A 17562-nucleotide genomic window follows, 5' to 3' on the forward strand; every position below is an offset into this window, starting at 1 on the left:
AGTCCTTGTCCTTGATTTATATGTAATAACGTGAGCAGCAGCTAGTATATTCTATGTATAGTAAATATATGTTTTTTTCTTCTTTGGCAACGCACCGATGTTGGGTGGCCGGTGTCCACGGGCTGCGGTGTTTGCTTACCATCAGGCAACCCGCATGCTCGTTTGCCCACCAAACTATTTTTATAAAGTTGGTCATTACTGTCATTAATTTCTAATAACTTTTTATTACTATACTTTATAAAATATAACTTGATCATAATGACAGATGTCAAATAGTATGAAAATAATACATCTGTCTCTATCGCTCTCATTTGGAATGTATCGGTTCATCCTGCTGTCATATGATTAGACTAGAGATGTTATATTCAGGATGGAATTAGTAGCTACTCCGACGAAGTACTTACTAATCCATGGTTATCTATACTATTATTATAAAGAGGTAAGCGTTTGAGGCGGGTAATCTCCAAAACTACCGAACCGATATCAAAAATTCTTTCAGCATTATAAAGGTACATAATTCAAGATCACTATAGGTTAAATTTTATCTCAAAATTCCTACGGGAGCGAAGCCCCGGGCAACATCTAGTATTCTATAAAGTGTAAATGACAGCTGTCAACAACTTTTTATAACTATCATTTATAAATTTAAGTTCAGTAATCAATAAAATTTTCTTCAGGATACTTTCACGTAGAACCTCGCAACTAAGAAAGGGAACTCTGCCCCCGTTGGCGACTGATCACAGCCAACGGTGGTGGAGTTACCAAGCCCAGTTACGACTGGAGAAGTTGCTTCTTCATTTATGTTCCTCATTTTCTCCAAGATATTCTTGCCCTCTTGTCTGCAGAATTCGTCGAATGTAGTATGGACTCCTTGGGTCTAGCTCTTGGTTATAATGCTAGTGGAAAAATCCTCTTGTCCGTAGAAGATCTCCCTCATTCGAATCCTGCGCAGGGTAAGTGTTTTCTGGGTTTATTTGGCCATGTCCTTATTAAGTTTGGCTCCCTGGAATTGAGATAAGAACTCATTTAAAATATGTTTTTATTGAAAAGCATTTCAGTAGATTTTATAAAATTCTAGGTTTGGTCGTTAGTTCGGTAACGTTTATCCCATTGTCATGTATAGTCCTGTACGTTACATAAGATAAAATAATTACAATAGAATGCGTGAAAGGTATCTATCTATTATATTTAAAACTTGATGTTATTAGAATTCGAAGTAAGTATAAAATGACCATTGTGTTTGTGTCTGTCTTTATATATTGCAAAAATTCAATTATTTGAACAATAATTCTGCAAAGCAAACTATTTGAAATTTTCAGACTTTTCAATATATTTCTATGGGTGAGTGCACCGTCAAAGTTGACGCCCCTGTTGTTTAGGCAAAATGGCGTACTTTGCGTATTTCTGCGCACGTTGAAGTTAACGTCCAAGCTGACGGTGCAACCCACTCCTAGTCAACGGTAGATCCGTTTATGTATTTAAAAAAATATATGTCTACAACTTTTTATAATTTTATTGCGGACTAGCTCTTGCTCACGGCTTCGCCCGCGTTTGTTTCGCGCGTCCTCTCATAATTTATTTACTGTCAATATATCGGGTTTTAAGCAACATATCGCGACGAAACCTATACCAGATTTTAAGTTAGACCATGCGCTTTACAATAGTAAACCGCATCAAATTCCGTTTTTGCGTGGTACAACAAACAAACATACAGACAGAAATAATTTTAAAAAAATTTGGCTTCTATTAGTCCTATAAAGCCCCCTATAATTATTTTTCTTTAATATATTCCATGTATGTTTTAAATAAAATTGTAACTTCGATGTGGTTCTAGAGTTGTAATTGAATCCACAGGTTCCTCCCATCCACCCCACATGACATGACCCATATTTAGATATACTTCAAATATTAAATATTGTCCCAAAAATTCTAAATCATGTAACTAAATTGATTTGTAAATTTTGGGAAAGATTGGATAGCACCTATCATTATCACTTCTGAAAAATGTTATATCTGCGTATCAACTAACAAAATTCTCCTTGGATATCGCTATCATCCTCGCGTGTTCCAGTTTAATTCTCGGACGTGACGACCCAAAGCCGTGCGCGTAAAAAATAAACCTTTAAATTTTGAAGACTGCTGTGATTTTACGACTTTTAGGCAGGCGGCCTTGCCTGACGTCAACCCTCTTTTAGTATGCTATTGTTGTCCATTAGCTGTCAAGGTTTTTTTGATACTCATATCCACGGGATGACATGGAGTGTTCCTAATTAAGGGTGGGTAACACACATCGCAGCCGCAAAATACTCCCTAGCTTTTTAACGGGAGTAAGATGACATGCCATGTCATGGCGAATCTTCATGAGCAAAAGTCAACCAAAGGAAGATACACGTTTATTCCTTAAGGTGCCAATAAGTGTTCACTTTGTCCTATCAGTACATATATATAGGTGGCGGAAACCACTTACCTACAGGGCCGTATGCTTAGCTGTCGGCAGTTCGATAAAAAAAATATTGTCTTTGTTAAAACCACACCGAAACAACGAAAAATATTTTTTAAAATATTAATCAACACTTATTTTATCAAAACTGTAAAACAAAAAATTACACTGCATTATAATTCCAATAAGAAATTATAAAATTTGAACACTTTAATTCCATTTCGAAAACTATAAAAATTCCTGTATGAGTTTACGTATACTCCGACCCACCCCTAGTCGCCAACTGTGGTACGCCTGAGCATTTCAAATAGGAAAAAAAGAAAAAAGCTGCGCCTGAGACGTCCGCCATCTTGGATCCTTTGATATTCAATTAATAACCCCTATGCGCTTACTGTTAAGGTGTAAATTTCAATAGTAAGTTCAATCTTTGTGCTGGGCTGGCAGTTCAAGTTCACTTCGCTCAATTAAAGTAGGTACAGAAGTAGCACTGCTAAAATGCAACGTGCATTGATAGCCAACGATTTAATTAAGTATTTCATAAACCACACAAACGCAACGCTTTTGCTAAAAAAATATGGGTGTAGGTAACAAGCCGTGTGGCTTTTTAATATAGTATAGTATACTTTGACACTACTTACACAAAATTAAACAACGTTTTTCTAATGTTTCGAATGTTGGAGAAATTAACGTGTAGGCCACATCGCATGAGTGTCGTAATTTCAAAGCATTGCTTTGCCAAAATACTCAAGAACTACTCGGCGTTTGAGAACAACTACGTTTCGACGTCGTTCACAAGTGACGCAGTCAATGTTTGTGTGCTATTCTGCATAATTTGTATTTTGTATTTTTGCTAATTCAAGGCAAAGGCGCCTCTTCAATTAGGGGAGTGCTTTGTGCTTATTGAAAACGGTTTATTGATGTGAATGTAGGGCAAGTCGGATGAGAGTGTCAGTCTAATTGGACGGGCCTGATGGAATAACGCGTGTTGCTGAGGATCCATTGATAAACTGGTGATAAAGCCATATTTCATTTACAGCAATGTACCTATTATTCTTACATTTTATAAAAAGAAGTAGATACCCCGTCTTGTCTGTCTGTACGCGATAAACTCAAAAACTACTGGTCGGCGCTAGTTTTTGATAAATGTTTAAAATCTCCCATCCATTTTAGTTTTTCAATCCCTTATCTCTAATACACGGATAAAATTGCAGTCAGATTTCTAAATTTAAATTTTATTTAGGTTTATATAACATATCAATTGTTTATAACTAAACTTAAACTACTTAAAGAATATAAATTATAGAACAAATAAACTAACCTAAAATTTAAAACAATACTTAATGGTAAAAAACATTGATTATTAGCAGGATATGTAATTACTTGGTAGCTGACTTTTTATAATCGATATGTTCATTAACCCTATTGCTACCTTCTCAAGGTTGCGCTAAACCACAAGTTTTGCGAAAGGGTAGCTCTAATAGGGGTGGTGAGTCCCTCCCACCGAGTAACCACATCCTAATTCAAAGGATATTGGTATCCATTCCAAGAAAAGTGTTGTGACAATTCACTTTTTTTTACGCGAAAACCAAAAATGCAGTGTAGTTTTCAGGGTTTTATGTATAATGATGAAACTCATCATTCTGCCATTCTACACACATTAAAAACTTAAATCAGCGTATAATTAACACCCAAACCTAAAGTTCCTTTTTTACACTTTAATGTACGGATTACAGAGCCCTAAAACCACCACAAACCCAAAAGCAGTCACATTAGAATAAAATTAAAATTACAAAAGTAATTTTTGAAATATCATCCACCAACATAACTGGTTTCTGTTAAGTTTCTACGATGCGTTGTCAACTTATTGTACAGACTACAAAATCATTGCAACGATTTTGAACTCAACGACGTTTGAAATAAAGTTTAAATCGTCCCAGTAATTATGCGCCCACGCATCTTATGCTGTCCTATGGGAACAAAATACTGTCTAACTAGCATTTGATATCGCTGTAGCTATTTCGTCTCGCTGTGATTTTAATTCGTAAAATAAGAAGTCATATAATATTTTGCACATTTAAGCTCTTTTAAAATATGTACCTTACCTACACAAGCTAATAAAATAGGTACCTACTTACTTGTTATTTTTAGGGTTCAGTTTTTGTCTTGTGATATAGATAAATAATGTACTATTTAAAGGAAGAAGGAAATAGTAAAGTTTTAACTTGGCTATTTCATTAGTTTTGACTATAAACTATAAATAAAATTAAGTATCTACTTTTCTAAATCTAAATGTCAATAAAATATTATATATAGTTTTCTTCTAGCCACAATTTACTAAACGAGAACAGTGGCCTTTAAAATTCGTGCAATAAATTGAGAGTACGTTGTAAAATTATCAATGATACTTTCAAAGAAAATCCTTTATAATAGTGTAGCATTTTATGAAGGAAAACATCTTAAAGAAACCTGCATTAGGTTGATTATAAACTTCTGTGTGAAATGGAGAAGGCAATGGCAAACCACTTTAATAGTGCCAAGAAAGTCGGTATGTGTGTTTCATTCCACGTAATTACCACGAAGCCACCAAGAAGTGTAGAATTATTTTTACATATTACTTTTTTAGATTTCGTTAACAAATGAAAGATTGATATACTTGAGTGAAATTGTGGCGGTAAGTGTGCAGATTTGTCCCCACTTACTAGTCAGATCTGAAGACAGTGAATCAAAATATAATATTTATCATAACCACTATATATTGTTGAAATTAAATATTATTTTCTAGGAATAAGGAATAGTTGTATCACGTGTGGACGTTATTATTTCATATAACAATCATTTACAGACAATGGGGCCACGGGTTTAAACAATAACTTGGAAGTCAAGCTAAACGGATATTCATGATTATATCATAAAACAAGTATTTTCAACACTTTACTTCTATGAATGTGTGTTACCTAACCTAAAGTATGTCTGATCTGATTATAAACATTTTTGATATTTAACTCTCCTTCTGGGTTGTGACGCCACAAAGCTTGGTCTTAAAAATAAACCTTTTGAATATTCGGCTGAGTTTTTTTTATGACCGGCTGCTTGCCTGGTGTCAACTCTGTGGGAATGTTGCCTATCAGCTTCTTATCCCTTAACCGCCTCGTACGAAAACATTGGGAAGAATAGTGGTTCTATTCTTGGTCAAGAAACACACTTTGTCTTTCCTGCAATCTTATTAATCTTATTATCGAAATCTATGAAGTTATTTTGTGAAAACGAATATGGAATATTCTTGGTCTTCGTTCAGAAAAGAATACCTACAGTACCTAAATCCATAAATCCTAACCTAAAAAGTTCAAACAACAAACGTAAATTTGATGCGATTAAAGATTTTGATAGATTTTTATAATTTCGACGACATCCGGACCCCGAGTACAGAGTAAAAGGAAGGTTTACAGATCTCGTGTTGGTATAATACCCCTCCAAAAAGTAAGAGATAAAGTTTATCAAATATAAACCGTGATAATATGCCATTGACCCGATAAGACGCAAACAGGGATGAGACAAGTCTGATATCCGTGGCGTAAAGGCTCAATTTTAAAAATACGGTGTTAAGAATTTGTAATATTTTAATGCCACGGTAGAAAATAGGAATTTGTAAATGTATATGGCAACACCAGTGAATTTTCTTTTTTTTTATCCCTAGCATTAATGATTTATATATACAAACAAAATATAAGGGGTTAATTTCCATTAAATTATAATTAATTATAAAAACTGTCAACGATATATAATTAACTAAAATTATAAACACTTTATTTGTAATTTTTATTTTGGCTTTTTAGTTTTATCTTCGCCATTTATTGTATTTTGGTGAAGAAAATACTTATAACAAATATGTCGACAGTTCGATTATCTTGATTCGAGACTCGAGACGATAACCTATATTAAAAAACAAAAGTAGAAAAAATCATTAATAAGTATGTAACATATAACATACTCAAAAAGAAGACAATTTAATGCTAAGTTACTTAATACACAGGGTGAATACAAAAACATTTACTTCTTTTTTGTGGCGTCGTGTAAAAGTTTTCAGTCAAGCGTAGTGTTACTAAACTATATATCTATTTTGAGAGGTTGCGTTGTGGCAGGTCGCGCGCCGGATGTTCAAACTTTAAGCTCGACAGTTGAGCTTTTGTGACGTAGATTAGATAGTGTCCTCCGAAAAATGCCTAGCGTATATATTTTGGTATAAAGTTTTTTTTTTTCGCCAGTGTACCCATAACAGCGAAGACAATTTTTTGCAAAAAATTTACAGTAATGTTTATACTTATTTAATTGTTATAAAACAAAATCCTCTGCGGCGCCTGTGTGTTTGCAATAAACTCAAAAACTACTGCACGGATGCATTTGAATTTTCATGCGGTTTTCACCAATAGCGTGGTTGCCGAGGAAGGTTTAGGTGTATATTTTATTGGTTAATAAAATAGTCTTAATTCATACAAAACATCGCCTCAATCCAATATTAATCCGTCAAAATATACGAAGATTAAAATCATTAACTAACACAATATAGATATTGTATGTATACAACGCGAAATCTACTACTTATTGTTACACAATTTTCTACACGGGTAGAATATAACCTGGAATAACACATAGGGTATTTTTTATCCCGAAATTCCCACGGGAGCGAAGCCCCGCGGCGCAGCTAGTTTAATAATATAGCTTAGTTTAATTTATCCCCAAAGTTATTAACTTTTACAGCCCAATTGTAAATGATAGTTAAATTGATTAGTTTTATTGACCCATTACTATACAGCTGTATATTTCCTTCAAGCATGTCCAATCGGGCGACTAGGTGGATTATTTAATGTTGCCACATTCTTTATAGTCGAGGGAAGAAAGTTACAACTTTGACTCGTGTCTAAGACTTGCATGTCAATCAAGAGAAAAGGGTTATAAAGTAATGATTCCTCCCATAGTCAATGAGCTAGCAACCTGCCCTGTCACTCACCATCACCATACAAACGTGGACTTCGCGTTTCAAAAATCTTGGCGCGGGATAAATACGTAAAATATTATATTAAATAAATATATTAGGACAAATCACACAGATTGAGTCACTATTTAATCTCATTTCCACAAATAATCCCACCATACAAACGTGGACTTCGAGTTTCGAAAATCTTGGCGCGGGATAAATACGTAAAATATTATATTAAATAAATGTATTAGGACAAATCACACAGATTGAGTCACTATTTAATCTCATTTCCACAAATAATCCCACCATACAAACGTGGACTTCGAGTTTCGAAAATCTTGGCGCGGGATAAATACGTAAAATATTAGATATTAGGACAAATCACACAGATTGAGCTAGCCCCAAAGTAAGTTTGAGACTTGTGTTATGGGATACTAACTCAACGATACTATATTTTATAACAAATACATATATAGATAAACATCCAAGACCCGGGCCAATCAGAAAAAGACCCGACCAGGGTCGAACCCCGGACCTCTAGGTTCAGTAGCAAGAACCTTACCACTGCGCCATCGAGGTCGTCAATTGAGGATTGGTACCTATACAACCTCGTGCGACAAGAGTAAGATTAGAACCTTTCGATTCACAAGCGTGGCGTCTTAACCACTAGACCAACAGCTCTGACGAGACCGAATTAAAAAAATTACCAGCCCTGATCAAAATATTCGACCTCAATAGAAAGCTGAAGGTCATTTCAGTTCAGTATTACAGGCGTTACGAGGACACGCTACAAAAAGTTCTTGTTCATGACCTTGACTGGAGTCATTGATCGGAACCCTTGCATCCGTCGACTGCAGTCTTGCGTCTCTTTCGCACGCGCAGTTCCGGCTATTCGCGTCTCGCTCGCACGCCCACCACATCGCGATGCAACAGCCAATCAGCGCGCGGCGCGGGCGCAGCGACGCGCATCGTCTGCTTGCATAGCTAGGGGTGTCAGCTTTTTCTAAAGCTCTCACGTAGCTTTTTTACTTGAATTATTTAATTGAACATCGATGCTGAGTAGTGCTAATGACTCTGGTATTTGAAGTATCACTTCTAGTAATTCAACAGAATGTGGATAGGTCTTTGTAGACGAATGAGAAGTGAAGAAATTTTTATTTCCCAAGATGAATTTAGTTCTTAGACAATTCTATATTTTACCTACAATTGCAAGTGCATTTCGAATTCGTATTGTCCGTCCGTTGTCGTCGTAAAATATTTATCACTTTAATTGCGCGATTTATTTTCAAACACATCTGAATTTTCACCCAAAACTTATATGTATCTTCTAATGTTAAACATTGTATGTATATTCTATCATGATAAAAGAAGGAATTAACACTACAATCTACCGAGCTTTTCACACGGTTTTCTCGACATAATTAATGTGATAAATGCAATTTCTGAGAATATTCGTTATTCGTGTAAAAAGTACTTAGTAACGGATTTAAAAGCATGGGAAACTAAAGTAAACCCTGAAACAGGACAGACGTGAATCTAGTTTCAAATATCTGAAACAACTGGATTGATTCCCACACCTTTCTTGATACTTTTGACTATATAGTCGAAGAGACTGTTCCAACTTTGTTGATTGATTTTGAAATGTGGCCATCTGTGACGTAACTCCAACCCTGTGCTGCACATTATTACCCCGGCTCGTGTATAGAATACATAATGATTTATTTTATAAGCCGAGCTGCGCGAGCGCACCATTTCATTACTATTCCCCTCTCGCTCGTACCTTTTGTTTTTCTTCCTCTATTTTTTACTTTTTTAACTCTTTGTATAGACTATTTGCTTTTTGACAAGTGCACAGGAATTCTTTGGAACAAATATTGTACGTGTATGCCTGTTTTTGTCGCCAGTCGCCAGAAAACCCTCGTTGCCTATGATGATTCGATGATACTTTTAAAACACTTGTATGTTCAGACCCCTAAGTCCCTAAGTATCTTTTAATTTTTGAGATCTTTTCAAAGTCAAACATTTATTCAGAAAGTAGACCTTCTCAGGGACTTTTTCACGACAAAATTTAAATTATAGTATATCAGAGCTACAAACTGTTAGCATTACGGGACGGCACACTGTTGAGAATACACATGCCGAAAGAAACTCATTTAGGCAGTGATGGCCCCTATCATTCCATCATAGGGCTTAACATTTTTTTTTTAATTAATTATTTCTGATATTTCAACCCTATGTCTGCTATTTTTTAAATCTTCTCTCTAAATGTTTCTTATGCTTTGTAGATTATTGTAAAAAAAATGATCGCGACGAATTGAGAACTTATTTTTTCTAAGTCGGTTAAAAAGTATGAATTTGTTAATGATTTTTTTTTAAATTAGCAGTAGCACCTTAGCACACGTAACATAAGTTAGTGTTGCATTGAACCAAGTACCTATCATTTAATTTTTTTTTTAAATATTTTTTACACACACAGAACCATTAAATCTTGGACATTCTACAAAAATGGTGAAGTCCCAAATTCTACCCCAGTTCAATTTAATTTTTTTGAATATGAACATTTAAATTCCAGTTTGTGTCAGGACCCCATAGCATCATGTTTGGGGTATCAATTAACAATGACATGTTAAAATATTTGGGTGGGTAGGTATATGGGTAGGTAGGGGCATCTCTGCTCGCTCGTGAGTGAAGTTAATGTTTATATATATATATATATATTTTTAAAGAATATCAAAATACCACATTTTAATATTCTGTAAAATATGGCGTAGTGATCTGCGATTGACTTTGTATTAATTTGGAGCATAAAACCATTCACAACAAAATAACAATCCTACATTCAAACGAATTCCAATAAATTTTATGCAACCACAAAGGTCCTCTTCAGCTTGTGCCATAGTTATATGGCGCTGGTTTTTATGAAGACTGGTCTTCATGGTGCGGCGCGTGGTCCCGCCCTAGAATAGGACCACTACACATCCTCCCGTGTATGTACGCGGCGACGAGGGACACAAAGCCTTCGCAAATGATAGGCAACAATTTCATTCTCAAGGAGGGTTAACTTAAGGCAGGCGGCCGGTTGTAAAATCATAGCCATAGTTTAAATTTTAAGGTTTATTTTTACGCTGACCCTGGGCTTCGCGGCGTCATAACCCCGATTGCAACTGGGAACACGTGAAGATCAGTGGCCTTCATGCAGACATGATGGTCTGCGAATGATGGTTATGAAGGGCACTAATAAAAAAATCCAGAATTCTAATCAGAAAAGTGACAGAACTGTGAAAGATCCTGCCTTCTATTATTTCAAATCGAGTCCCACGATTTCTTGACTCTGTCGAGCCTGTAAGGGATAAAGACGTGGCACTGTCTACTGTATCTGTTTATGTAATAAAATCCATTTAAAATCACAAGCAGCTTACAGAAATTCTTAACAGTTTTACATACTTTCTTCCCCCCAGAGATTGGCTGATCTCGCATCATTGTCCGAGAGGCAACGACTGGAACACTCGTTCTCACTCATCACTCGACCTGAGGTGTGCCAGGGAACCGGAGTGGCAATTTTTGATAGCTTATCACGGATAAAAACTCAAGTGAAATATAAAATGTTTGGTTTTGCATTCTCAAAAATATTTTAGTTTTGTATTATGTAATTAAAATACCTAATTGGGATTCATTACTATTTTTTTACATTTAGATTTGATAATAAATACTACAATAACCAGAGTACTTGAGGACTTCCAGTATATTTATTTATTTATGAAACTTTATTGCTCTAACTTTACTGTTGTAAATATATACTTAGATATAAACAACCAGCTTATAGCAAATAGAAAGATTAAGATTTTGAAGATTTGGCTATACTTGTACATCTGCCTGCCGGATGTTAACCCTCTTTGGGGATGCTATTGTTGCCATCAGCTGTTAAGGCATATGTCCCTTAGTCACCTAATACGACATCGAGTGGCGAATTTGAAGTGGACTATTCCTAGGGTGGGGGGCAACACGCCAAGCGGCGCAAAAAGTAACAATGTCATTACATTTGATTAAGTTAATTAACTTATATTATTACATTTTATGATGAAGTTAATTAACTTATATTATTACAATATTATTACATTTGATTAAGTTAATTAACTTAATCAAATGTAATAATATTGAATGAGCTTTAAACAAAATACAATACAAAATAATTGTGTTATCTGTTTTATATGTTCCTGTAAAAAGCAGCTGATCGTAATTGTAACTGTTGCTAAGATTTTTTTATGCACAAACTTTTTTATATTTCCATGTCAAAAACTTGTAAGCATTTACATAATGTGAGATAAGATTATTAAATCCGTAATTATGACAACTCGTAAAATAATTATATCATAGCCCTACTAGCAGTTTTTTCAATCCAGTTTTGATATATCAGACTCCCCGACTAACTGTCTGTATCGGTGAGATATTTTTAAAATGAACAATCCATATTTAGCCGTAATGCAGGTTACCGGTATTATTGCCATTTGTTTTGGTCTCAATATATCGACTACAATTATTTTTTTTATTTGGAAAAATGCTGGTTTTCTTGGAATACTAATTTACAGGGTATAAACTTGATTAATGGCTTTCGATTTGAATTAAACGTTATATTTTTTGGAGGCATTATGAAACATTTCTCCGAAGTTCCAAATGGAACGAGGAAAATATAAATTCTCTTCATTGCCACTCAATGCCTTCAGTTCTGCGATGGTACCGAGCTAATGTGCAGGTTTCCTCACGAAGTTTACCATGTAACAGAGCTGCCTGTTCAATGAAAATAATTGGACTCTACTCAGATTTCTGTACATGCGACCGCGCAAGGCGGCTCGCCTCTCGTCTTGGATACACCACCGCTTTAATAAAATTAAATAAAAACCAGTAATGAAAAAGTAAGCATTGTGCCCATTATCACATCTCGAAATAACCGTCGAAACAGGGCGATGTTTTTCAATAAGTTTTTGGATTGCCGTTTCATCACCATTATTATACAAGTGCGTGAATACTCTTCTCGATATATTTAGCAGGAAATTCTATATTTAGTTTCAGAATTATTTCTTGTAGCTCAGTTTGTACATGGTAATTTTGTTTCTCTTATTGGAATTATTGTTTATTGTCAGCGGTACACAAGACGATTCATATTTGTGTGCATAATACTGCATAGTAGGTATTCTTAACTGATGTTAATAAACTTAGTGATAAATAAGAAAATTTAGAGTGACATTTTAATACAACTATCGTGCTCTTGGCTTATATAAATAAAAATAAAAAATAAAATATTCAGGCAGGCTTTACTTTGTAATCACTGAATGCGTGTAGTCTTTATTTTAACTATTTCGTTAATATTCACTGTTATATAGTAAATTTACTCTATTTGGATATCTATGACGCGGTAATAGCGACGAATTTGCGATGTCGATGCCTCGGTTGCAACGTTGTCGGCTGTACCTGATTATATTGTTGTTTATTGCTCAAATTATTGCAAGTTCTCTTATTAGTTTTAACAAGCAATTTTCTACAGTTACTTGTAAATTGTTTGCGTTATATTAATTTAGTGGGCGAATGAAATTGTGAACAAATTTGAAGATAATGGCACTTAATGGCATAATTTACTAATTATTCAACTATATTATGTCGTTTCTTAGTGAAAATTTAAAAAAATGTCTAATTTATTAACAGATTTTTCCCCCACTACATAAAGAATTTTAGTAGAAATTATTATAGTTTCCTATAATACAATGTGATCACAGTGGACTGAAAGGACTTGTGTGGCCACCGTTTTCTGTGACTACATTACGAAATGGAAAACTATAATACTAAAATTATTTAACTAGTGTGGCATATTCTGTTTAAAAATAATTTTTGCTAAAAAATAAAAGAAATCAATAAGAATGTGAGGCGATGGTATATCGCCTCAATAAGCATTAAGGATAGAGATAACTCCCCGCACAGTAGTGCGGGGAGTTATCGCCTTAATGCCTTAATGCTTATTCGCTTGGCCACTTCATTTTTTTCGACTGTGTACCTAAATTGCTAAACACTGGTTTCAAATTTTATTCAAGTCGGCATCTAACATGAACTGAAGCCTGGCTGGCTACTGAAGGAATACATCTTGAGGAAGTTTACAGTTTTATCATAAGGCAAAAGGCAAAATAAAAACATATATTAGTAAGCAGTGTAGAATATTAGGTGTATAAAATTAGGTACTGTTTTATATTATACAAACAGCTATACGAAATATTCATTAATTCATCTGATTTCATGGAAATAGCTAACACGATGTCTAACACTTGTAACACACAGCAGACAGAAACCGGCTTGGGTCACGCTTGTTATTTATTAGATAAGGTTTTTAAAGCCCTTTAGGACAACGTGAGTAAATATTACAACAGATGAAGACTCGCCTTTTCAAATTCTATCCAGAAACTTTTAAGAAAGGATAGTAGTATTTTAGGCTTTAAAATATACTTTAATTTTTTTTTTATGTATATTATAGGTACATGGAGCAAGGATATAAAGTTATAATTTGACATTTATCATAATTAAACTCCGAATTGTGTTTGAACATAGAAGAAAAGCACCACTGGAGCACCACCAATGGAGAAGGCAATGTCAAACCACTCCATTAATATTGCCAAGGAAGTCGTTGTGTGTTTTATTCCACGCAATGACCACGACCCTCAGCCATGAGGAATACGAGTAAGAAACACTAGCTAAACCACCGAAGTCACCGTATACGAGCATTCTAAAATTTACAGTTATGTTTACAAGTTAGACAAATTAAAAATCCCCGTCTTTCAATATTCATTACGCTATAACTTTTGAACGGCTAAACCGATTTTGATCAAACATATCTAGGAACCACCGCATAAAAATTAACTATAAAAAAAAACAACTGCATCCAAATCGCTTCACCCGTTGATGAACTACGTTGCCACGTACACAGACAGACAGACACACTTAGCGGACAAACTTATAACAGCTCTCTTTGCGTTGGGTTTAAAAAATAAAATGTGTTTCTCTACATGCCAGTATTTACTCAGGACAGCATTAACCGCCCTGGCTGGTATCTCATCCCTTATTGAAGGCACAGTAAAGCCGATAGCTTGCTCAGTGACCTTTCTGTTTTTTATTCCCTTCGTCTGTGACTGGCTTATCAACAGTTCGTTACGGAAGAGATATCGAGATTATTATTTCTTCTTTTCGATGTTTCATTTGTACGTAATAACTTAAAAACAAGGGCTCAGATTAGCAGATTTTCCGTTGAGAAAAAAGTATTTTAGTCTTTATTTAAAAAAAAGGAAGCAGTATTCGCTCAGTAATTAAGATATTCCGCCTGTGATCGCAAAGTACTTACCAGGTTCGAAACCTGTGCTTCAGTAGTTTTCATAGACCACCACTTGCATCTGTGAAGGAAAACATCGTGAGGAAATCGACCGAACCTTTAGGCGATTTGAATTAAATCTGATACCAGTGTTAGCGATAATATAATAAACTTTTTATATTTAGCCAATCAATTTGCATTACATAACACATTTTGGTTCATTCTTCGAATCGTGCAACAAACGTTTTCTAACTTCTAAATCCATCGACAATGTCTCTAAAACTTGAGGTAAATATATAAATATGTGTCTAAAATCGTTATTGTGATATATTCCTTTAATGTCTTTTTATGAATAAATAAAATATCTGTCTAATTTAAAATCTATACTATAAACAAAAAACTTTAAAATCTATACTATAAAATCTATACTACAAAGAGGAAAGCGTTTGTGAGTTTGTGACTTTGTGAGTTTGTATGTTTAAGGTAATCTCAGAAACTACCGAACCGATTACAAAAATTGTTTCACCATTAGAAAGGTACGTTATCCAAGATTGCTATAGGCTATATTTTATCTCAAAATTCCCACGGGAGCGAAGCCCCGGGCAACATCTAGTAGTCAATAATTCGAATAATCTTATTCGCTAAAATATTGGTTTGAATCGGTTACCATACCAGCGATTTAGCGAGTTTTTATTTATCTTTTTACCTTTGCTTTAACAGTTATATTATAGTTTTAACAGTTGTATTATATTATATTATAGCCATTATTTCTGTAGCTTCGTTGAAAAGCTGCGCAATCAGAAGATTCTATATCTATAACGTTAGCTAAATATTAAAATTAATACAAACGAACCCAGTAGCAATGATAATTTCTTTAATGATCAACGTTAGCGCTAATTTGCCTATTCACTCAACCGTTCGTGACAAATGTCAGACAGACGTATAAAAAACCAAATGTCGGGTTATAGGGCAGAAAGATAGTTTGTCTACGAAGGGCGTCCCTACCTGGTAACTTGAAGTCAGTTGTGACCAACAGACAGGTTTTTTTGTTGTCATAGGGATGGACTCGAACGTCAGCTGTTCGGTTTATTGTATCGATAAAGGTATTTGATGTAAATTTATGTTAACGGCCTTGAGGTTAATACTATCTGTATTTGAATATGTTTGGTATGTATATTTTAATTTATTTATTTCTAGCGGCACGTACCGGCTTCGCTCGGGTAAAACCATAATACATATCTAATAGTGAATACCATACAAAAATACGTCCCATATTTTTTACTTTATCAATATCTATGTGAAATGTGTTATTAATGATAATGTGCTAACACGGGTCTGAAATTGTTGGTTCACTAGCCGCTTGTATCGATAAATGTTTTATCGATATCGATACAAGAGCATCCCTCAGCCGCACGTCGCCGGCAGCCGGTTTGACATTTCACCGCCAAGGCCGGCCCACCCCGTCCCAGTCCGAATTCACTCGTCCTAGTTTTTGTTTACCGAGCTGAAACTGGTCCTTGTCGGTTTCATTCCAACAGACTTTGAGAAAGAGCTAGTTTTTTAGGTAGGTATAATGGTTTTTGAGATACTCTCATTTTCGCACGATACCGATGGATTATGAGCTGTGACGCCGCACGAAGCCCGGTGCCGGACTGCCTGAAGCCATCCCTTCTTTGAAATTCTGTTGTTGTCTGTCAATTGCCGAGGCTTTGTGCCTTTAACCACTTACGTATGATATTTTAAGGCGGTGTTCTACTCTAAAACGTGATATGCACGGCAATAGTACGACATCTAAGGATGTCGAAGACTGTGTATAATGGAGAAAAAAACGTAGACAAGCGGAGCTTGGGTTCCAGCTGAGGATGCAACAGAGAAAACGCTTAGATGAGAATGAGATTTCGGAGTGAAACACGCAGTCACTGACGGGACACAGGAGTGGCAGTAAAACAAATAATGAACAACGCTCAATGGCCCACAACGAATATTTAGCTTTTGCTTAAAACGAAGGGGTCAGTGAAAATGACATAAACGGCACAAATTTGTTTGTGCCCCGAGGCTCTGAATGATAAAGTAGGTAGAATTTCAAAAAACCCTTTCAAGAGGTAGATACTATACTATGTTTCAATAGTTACGTCGATTTACAAAAACATAAAAGTATCACGACGAATTGAGAATCTCCTTGCGTAAATTTTAGTACTAGCTATGTAATTTTTATAAAAATATTGTTAGTTAGACTGAAAGATATTATACCTACAGACCTATATCTATACTATTATTATAAAGAGGTAAGCGTTGGTGAGTTTGTATGTTTGAGGCGGGTAATCTCTAAAACTACTGAACCGATTTCAAAAATTCTTTCACCATTAGAAAGGTACATTATCCAAGATTGCTAAAGGCTACATCTAGTATATAATATATAACTGCCTCGTGTCGTATATGCGCATATACACAGATATTTTGTACCACCCTAAGACCCTAACTATACTTTGTAAAATATATCTTGAGTCCTATGACAGATGTCAAATAGTACGAAAATACATCTGTCTCTGTCTCTTTTCGAATATATCTCGGCTCAAACATATAAACTCACAAACGCTTACTTCTTTATAACAATAGTAATAGAGTTAAGTTAATTAGCCAGACTAAGTGTAAGTAACTTTGGATATTAACTTCCAAACGGTAAAATCAAACAATGTGTAACCGAGTTTCAACGGTATTTGACACACGGACGATATTTCAAACGCACAAAATGAGTCTCGCTCATGACGTGTGCGAATTTTGACCCTTGTGTTGTGTCAAACGTTG

Source organism: Plodia interpunctella, chromosome 8 (genome assembly GCF_027563975.2).
Source record: "Plodia interpunctella isolate USDA-ARS_2022_Savannah chromosome 8, ilPloInte3.2, whole genome shotgun sequence".
NCBI lineage: Eukaryota > Metazoa > Arthropoda > Insecta > Lepidoptera > Pyralidae > Plodia > Plodia interpunctella.